Genomic DNA, 5,949 nt, shown 5'->3' with positions numbered 1-5,949 from the left:
CTCTGACACACCCATCCCGATTACCCCAGTCACCGAATCAATCCATCTCATAGAGGGTCTTCCCCTCCTGCGCTGTCCCTCCACCCTCCCAAGAATGATGTCATAGGTGATAATTTAAGGAAAGGGAGCTCTGGTGTCCTAGGGGTAAGAAACTGCATTGCAATCCCAAATACAGGTTGTTTGAATCCACCAGCTTCTCAGAGTAGGATGGGCGGCAATTTCCGCCTGTGCAATATTTTTCCCTTTTTTTTTTTATTTTATACTGGTTTACTTACATAAAGTTCATATACATTGTTTTTCACACTGGATCTTTCCCGTTTCCTTTACCCACCCTGCCTTCCACTCATCAAAATGTGTGACCCTATGATTAAGCCTCCTGCCTCCCATGCAATTTACTGACTCTGAAAATGGACTAGAGGGTCAGCTACCAGTTGGTTCTAACTCGAAAGTACCCAACAACATTCAAGGAAAACATTTTTTTTAAGATTCTCCTGTAAAACACTTCTCAAAGGGGGAAATTATTGAAATGGCAAGCAGTTTAACTGGGATTGTGCTTTGGTCTCCGAGTGAAGATGACGAAACGTGGGTACAGGGTACAGCTTTTCGCTGGCAGCATTGAGCCCATCTGGAAAACTTGTCCAGATTGAATATGCTTTGGCTGCTGTAGCTGGAGGAGCTCCTTCAGTGGGAATTAAAGCTGCAAATGGTGTGGTGTTAGCAACTGAAAAGAAACAGAAATCCATTCTGTGTGATGAGCGAAGTGTACACAAAGCGGAACCAATCACTAACCAAAAACTAAGGTTTGGTGTACAGTGGCATGGGCCCAGGTTACAGAGTACTTGTACACAGAGCTCGGAAGCTAGCTCAACAGTATTATCTTGTTTACCAAGAGCCCATTCCCACAGCACAGCTTGTTCAGAGGGTAGCTTCTGTGATGCAAGAATACACCCAGTCAGGTGGTGTGCGTCCATTTGGAGTTTCTCTACTTATTTGTGGTTGGAATGAAGGACGACCTTCGTTATTTCAGTCAGATCCTTCTGGAGCTTATTTTGCCTGGAAAGTGACAACAATGAGAAAGAACTATGTGAATGGGAAAACTTTCCTGGAGAAAAGATATAATGAAGATCTTGAACTTGAAGATGCCATCCATACAGCCATCTTAACTCTAAAGGAAAGCTTTGAAGGACAAATGACAGAAGATAACATAGAAGTTGGAATCTGCAATGAAGCTGGATTTAGGAGACATACTCCAACAGAAGTTAAAGATTACTTGGCTGCCATAGCATAATAATGAAGTGACTGAATAATATGTAATTTCAGGTAATATATCTACTTAAATATGTTTTCTTTTTTCAGAAAAGAAAAAAAAAAGATGTTTAACTGGAGAATTTCCCAGCCTTACCCAGGGTTCTGTTCTCTCTCTCTCCACTTCTGGGAGCTGCTTTAATGTTCTGTTAGAAATAGGAAATACTCTACATTATCTCAGCTGTGGCAAATTATTTCCCTGCATCTGGGAATGATAGAAGCAATCTGAGAGGCTGCCCTGGGCACTAATAACTCAAAAAGAAATTGTAGGTCCTTCAAATCATGCACATCATTTAATCAGAAAAGCAGCTTTCATCACTGCCACAAAACTTTCTGTTTAGTTCTACAGAGATTCTTCTAACTTAAAACTCTGTGTGTGTGTGTGTGTGTGTGTGTGTGTGTGTGTGTGTGTGTGTGACTTTGTATTTTGAATTCTCTGTGGTTCTTGTTTCTCTTCATCCATCCATCCTTTCTCTTCCTACCTTCTGAGTTTCATCCTTGGACAAATGTTGCCTTTATGATCCTGTGTGGGTCTAAGTGTTCTAAGGGCTGAGTAGCTCCTTGAGGTTATTGTTCCCTTTATAAATCTGTTTATTGGTTAGTTCATCAAGAGCGCTCAGTGGCCTAGTCTGTAGGTAGTTGCACTACTGACCCAAAGGCTGCATTTCCCTAGCAGTTCAAATCCACCAGTGGTTCTTCAGGACAAAGATGAGTATCTCATCCCATGGGAGTTTCAGAAATTCCTGGAGAGTCAGCTATAAGTCATGGCTGACAATGAGGGGAGGATTGGTTAGCTGCAAGTTGTGCCACAGGGATGAGTTCAGTTCCAGGCTCAAAGGATGACCAAGGGCCATGGTTACATGTATACCATCAGTCCCTGTCAAACAAGTAAGCTGGCCATTATTATTTTGAGTTTTGTTCTACATTTATGTCCCACCTACCCAAGATATTCTATTGTGGTTCCCTGTCAGAATGGTTAGCTGTGGTGGCCAATAGCTGATCACCATTTAATTATTCTGGTCTCAGTTTAAATACTAAGGTGCACCTAACTCAAGCCATGTTGGTGGTGGTGGTGGTGTTAGGTGCCATCAAGTTGAGTATGACTCATAATGACCCTATGAACAAAAGATCTGAATCCTGTTCAATCCTGCACCATCCTCACACTTCCTCACACACAAGAATCCATTGCAGCAGTCTCCATGCCAGTCCACCTGGTTGAGGGTCTTCCTCTCCTTCACTGACCCTCCACCACCCTTCTCAGCATCATATCCTTCTCCAAGGAACAGCAACTCCTAGAAATATGCCTAATGTGAGGTAAAGCCTCATCATTCTTGCCTCCAAAGAGCACTCCAGCTGCACCCTCTCCAAGACATATTTGTTTGTTCTCTTGGCCGTCCATGGGATGTTCAGTGGTCTTCTCCACACCATAGCTCAAAGGTGTCAATTTTTTTCCTGTCAGCCTTATTCTTTGTCCAAACCGTGAGGTTTCTTCTTTCAATTTCTTCTTTTTCATGTGAAAGTTGGACAATGAATAAGGAAGACCAAAGAAGAATCAATGTATTTAAACTGTACAGTCTAGAGAATCACTAGGCTCATTGGTGCTACAGACCAATTGTTTCCATGTTTCTTTTATTTTCTTCACTCTTCTTTCCTCCAGACAGGGATAAACAAATGGTTCCACCTTAAATGTCTGTTTGCAAGCTTTTTAGACCCCAGTGGATACTCACCAGTGTAAAGACCATTGTCCTTGTGGACTGCGTTATGCCATTTGACTTTGGTGTTTATATCCTGAACCCCATGACCGAGTTACCCACTCTTTCTGAGTGGGTTTATGTACTATTGCCTCATTGGCTCTACTATGTACATGAATATATACACCTATCATCTGTCAAACTTGTACATGATCATGGGTGTAAGCTCTTTCACTCACCCATATCACTTCATCTTTTCTGTGTATCCTGTGTATCCACTTGTAGGAAATTATTTCCTATTACTGGTAAGGTAAGGTTGTATGTGTAATCTTACTGTTGTCTATAACTCTTTCTCTGTCAGTATCAGCAAGTGAAGGGAAGATTTGGGGTTGTGTTTCTTTGGGGTCATGTTTGATATGTATTATTGCTCTTTTCCCCCCAAAAGCGGGCATCCCTGAGCCTTGCCTAGGGTGTAAGTCCGCTCAAGGCTTGGCTTAAACCCCTTCAGGGGTGGAGAGGGGCCCTCAGGTAATTTTAGAAAGAATATTCCTTGAATAACACAGCAATCTTTTATCTATTTGCTGAATTGAACAACTTGGTGTTGATGTGATGCTGCACACTGTTCCATAGTCTTGTTACCATAATGTTTACACATTACGTAGTGTTTGGATGAGCTTCCAGATCAGTTTATGGTGGGAAGCAGGAGTGACATCCCTTCCTAAAACTAAATTCTTCTGGAAACTCTACTAATTCTATAAACTCTTTAAATATATAGAAATAATGGTAGTTATAGAACAGAGTTCTGTACAGAAATGATGTTAGTCACAGAACAGAGTTTAGATCTTTTATGCAAAACTTACTCTCAGTTGTATTTGACTTGACGACACTTAACCACTGCTAAGTGAAACTAGTGCTGTTATATCTGGCGGACACTCTTCCGCTTTGTACATCATTCTTTGTCAACATGCAGTATGAAGTAACCTGGATTGTTGTGATGCTGAACCTTGTGCCAGTGGGGTATCAAATATCAGAATGGCTTCTCAATGTGGACAGTGTTTGGTGGAGCACTCAGATGTAAAGCAGGATGGGAAGCAGGAGGTGGCATCCACTTCCTAAACCACAAGCCTCTGGAAACTCTATGAACTTGGTGAAATGGCGTCAGTTATGAAAAAGCATTAGGTCTTTGGTTCATAGAGTCACTATGAGTCATGCTCAACTCGATGACAATCAACAACAACAACCCTAACCTAAACCTTTAGACACAAACAGGTAGTCATAGGACTCTTCCCCATACTGTCTGGCCTGGGAATAATAACAAGAGTAGTCACTGGCACTACAGGCCTAGGAATCTCCACAGAAAAATTCCAGAATCCCCCTAAAGCTCTCCAAGAGTCACTAGATATTGCTGTTCCACTCATTGCAATAACCTAGTGGCAACCAGGAATTCCCCTTTGACCATTCCCCATTTTAACTCCCTTACTGGTCACTCTTTTTAGAAGTTTTGCTCCCTTAACTACCATTTTGACTCCACATGGTCAGATAAAGTTCTTTCTTGGTGAAAAAAAGAAAACAACCTGTTTTATGCAGATGACACAACCTTGCTTGCAGAAAGTGCAGAAGGCTTGAAGCACATACTGAAAATTAAAGGCTACAGTCTTCAATATGATTATAGCTCAACATCAGGAAAAGTACTTACTATTGCACCAGTAAGAAATATCATGAAAGAAAAAATATTTGTCGATCACTTTCTTCTACTTGGATAGAAAATGAACCCCCCATGGTAGAAGCAGTCAGTAAATCACAAAGTGTTTTGCTTTAGAAAAACTAACTATAAAGTGCCTCTTCAGAGTGCTAAAGAGCAAGGATGTCAGTTTAAGTACAAAGGTGCCCCTGACTCAAGTCATGAAGCATATGTTAGGTCACGGATTCAAGAGAAAGGAAACAGAAAGTAAGAAAGCTTAAAGGCAGCTTTATTAAGGGAGCTCCTGGGTAAGGCTCCTTGGTCTGCCGAGAGAGATAGAACAGGGAAGCCACACTCAAGGTGGTGGGTTGAGGCAGGTTTTTGTAGCAGGGTCTTCAGGGAGGGAAGGGAAGGACATTCCATTGTGATTTATGGTTCAACCAGGTGGGTGAGGCCATTCACTCCTTTTGTAGGCATACTGTATTCTTTGAATTCATTATTCTCCCCCTAGACCTTGGTCTGGGCCTAACATCATATTCAATTTCTTCTTTTTCATATGAAAGTTTAATAAAGAAGACCAAAGAAGAATCAATGCATTTGAACTTTAGTATTGGTGAAGCATATTGGATATCCCCTGGACTGCTAAAAGAGTTTAAAAACTGCTTTCCGGCAAGCAATAAGTGTTGGAGAGACTATGAGTAGACTGGAACTGTCATAAACTGTTAGTAGGATTGTTAAATGGTACAAACACTTGGAAGGCAGTTTGTCATTTCTTCAAAATGCTAAATATAGAAATGCCATATGACCCAGCTATGCCACCGCTAGAAATATACCCTGAGAAAAATAGAATTGAGACCCAGAGATTTGAACATCAATGGTCGTATCAGTGTTATTCACATGAGCAAGAACATGGAAGCAGCCCAAATATCCATGAACAATGAATGGACTGAGAAAGTATGGTATATTCACATAATGGAATACTATGTAGCACTCAGGAGCAATGATTTTATAAAATACTGTGTAACATGGAGAGGCTAGAGAGAATTATGCTGAGTGAATTTAGTCTCATAAGGACAAATACTGCATAAGACCATTCTTGTAAAAAAAGAAAAAGATACTAGTAAGATGTGTATAAAAGCCCAAAGGAAAAAAGAGAGGGGCAGAGGACCAAAGGACGAGGAGAGACAGATATCACAGGTAACAGAATTTGGTTGGTGAAGGAAGGAGGTAAAAGAATTAGGATAGATTTAGTAAAGACCTAAAAAGACAATG

At 41.0% G+C, this 5,949-nt stretch overlaps 1 pseudogene; it reads left to right on the top strand.

The window, feature by feature from the left end:
- Positions 1-207: 207 nt before the first annotated feature.
- On the top strand, positions 208-1,288 carry LOC102849973 (annotated as a pseudogene).
- Positions 1,289-5,949: the final 4,661 nt, after the last annotated feature.

The sequence above is a fragment of the Elephantulus edwardii genome, unplaced genomic scaffold, assembly GCF_000299155.1.
Source record: "Elephantulus edwardii isolate Elephantulus edwardi_28Jun2011 unplaced genomic scaffold, EleEdw1.0 scaffold00212, whole genome shotgun sequence".
Taxonomy (NCBI): domain Eukaryota; kingdom Metazoa; phylum Chordata; class Mammalia; order Macroscelidea; family Macroscelididae; genus Elephantulus; species Elephantulus edwardii.
Note: the sequence above shows the minus strand (reverse complement) of the source record. Positions and strands in the feature narration are given on the sequence as shown.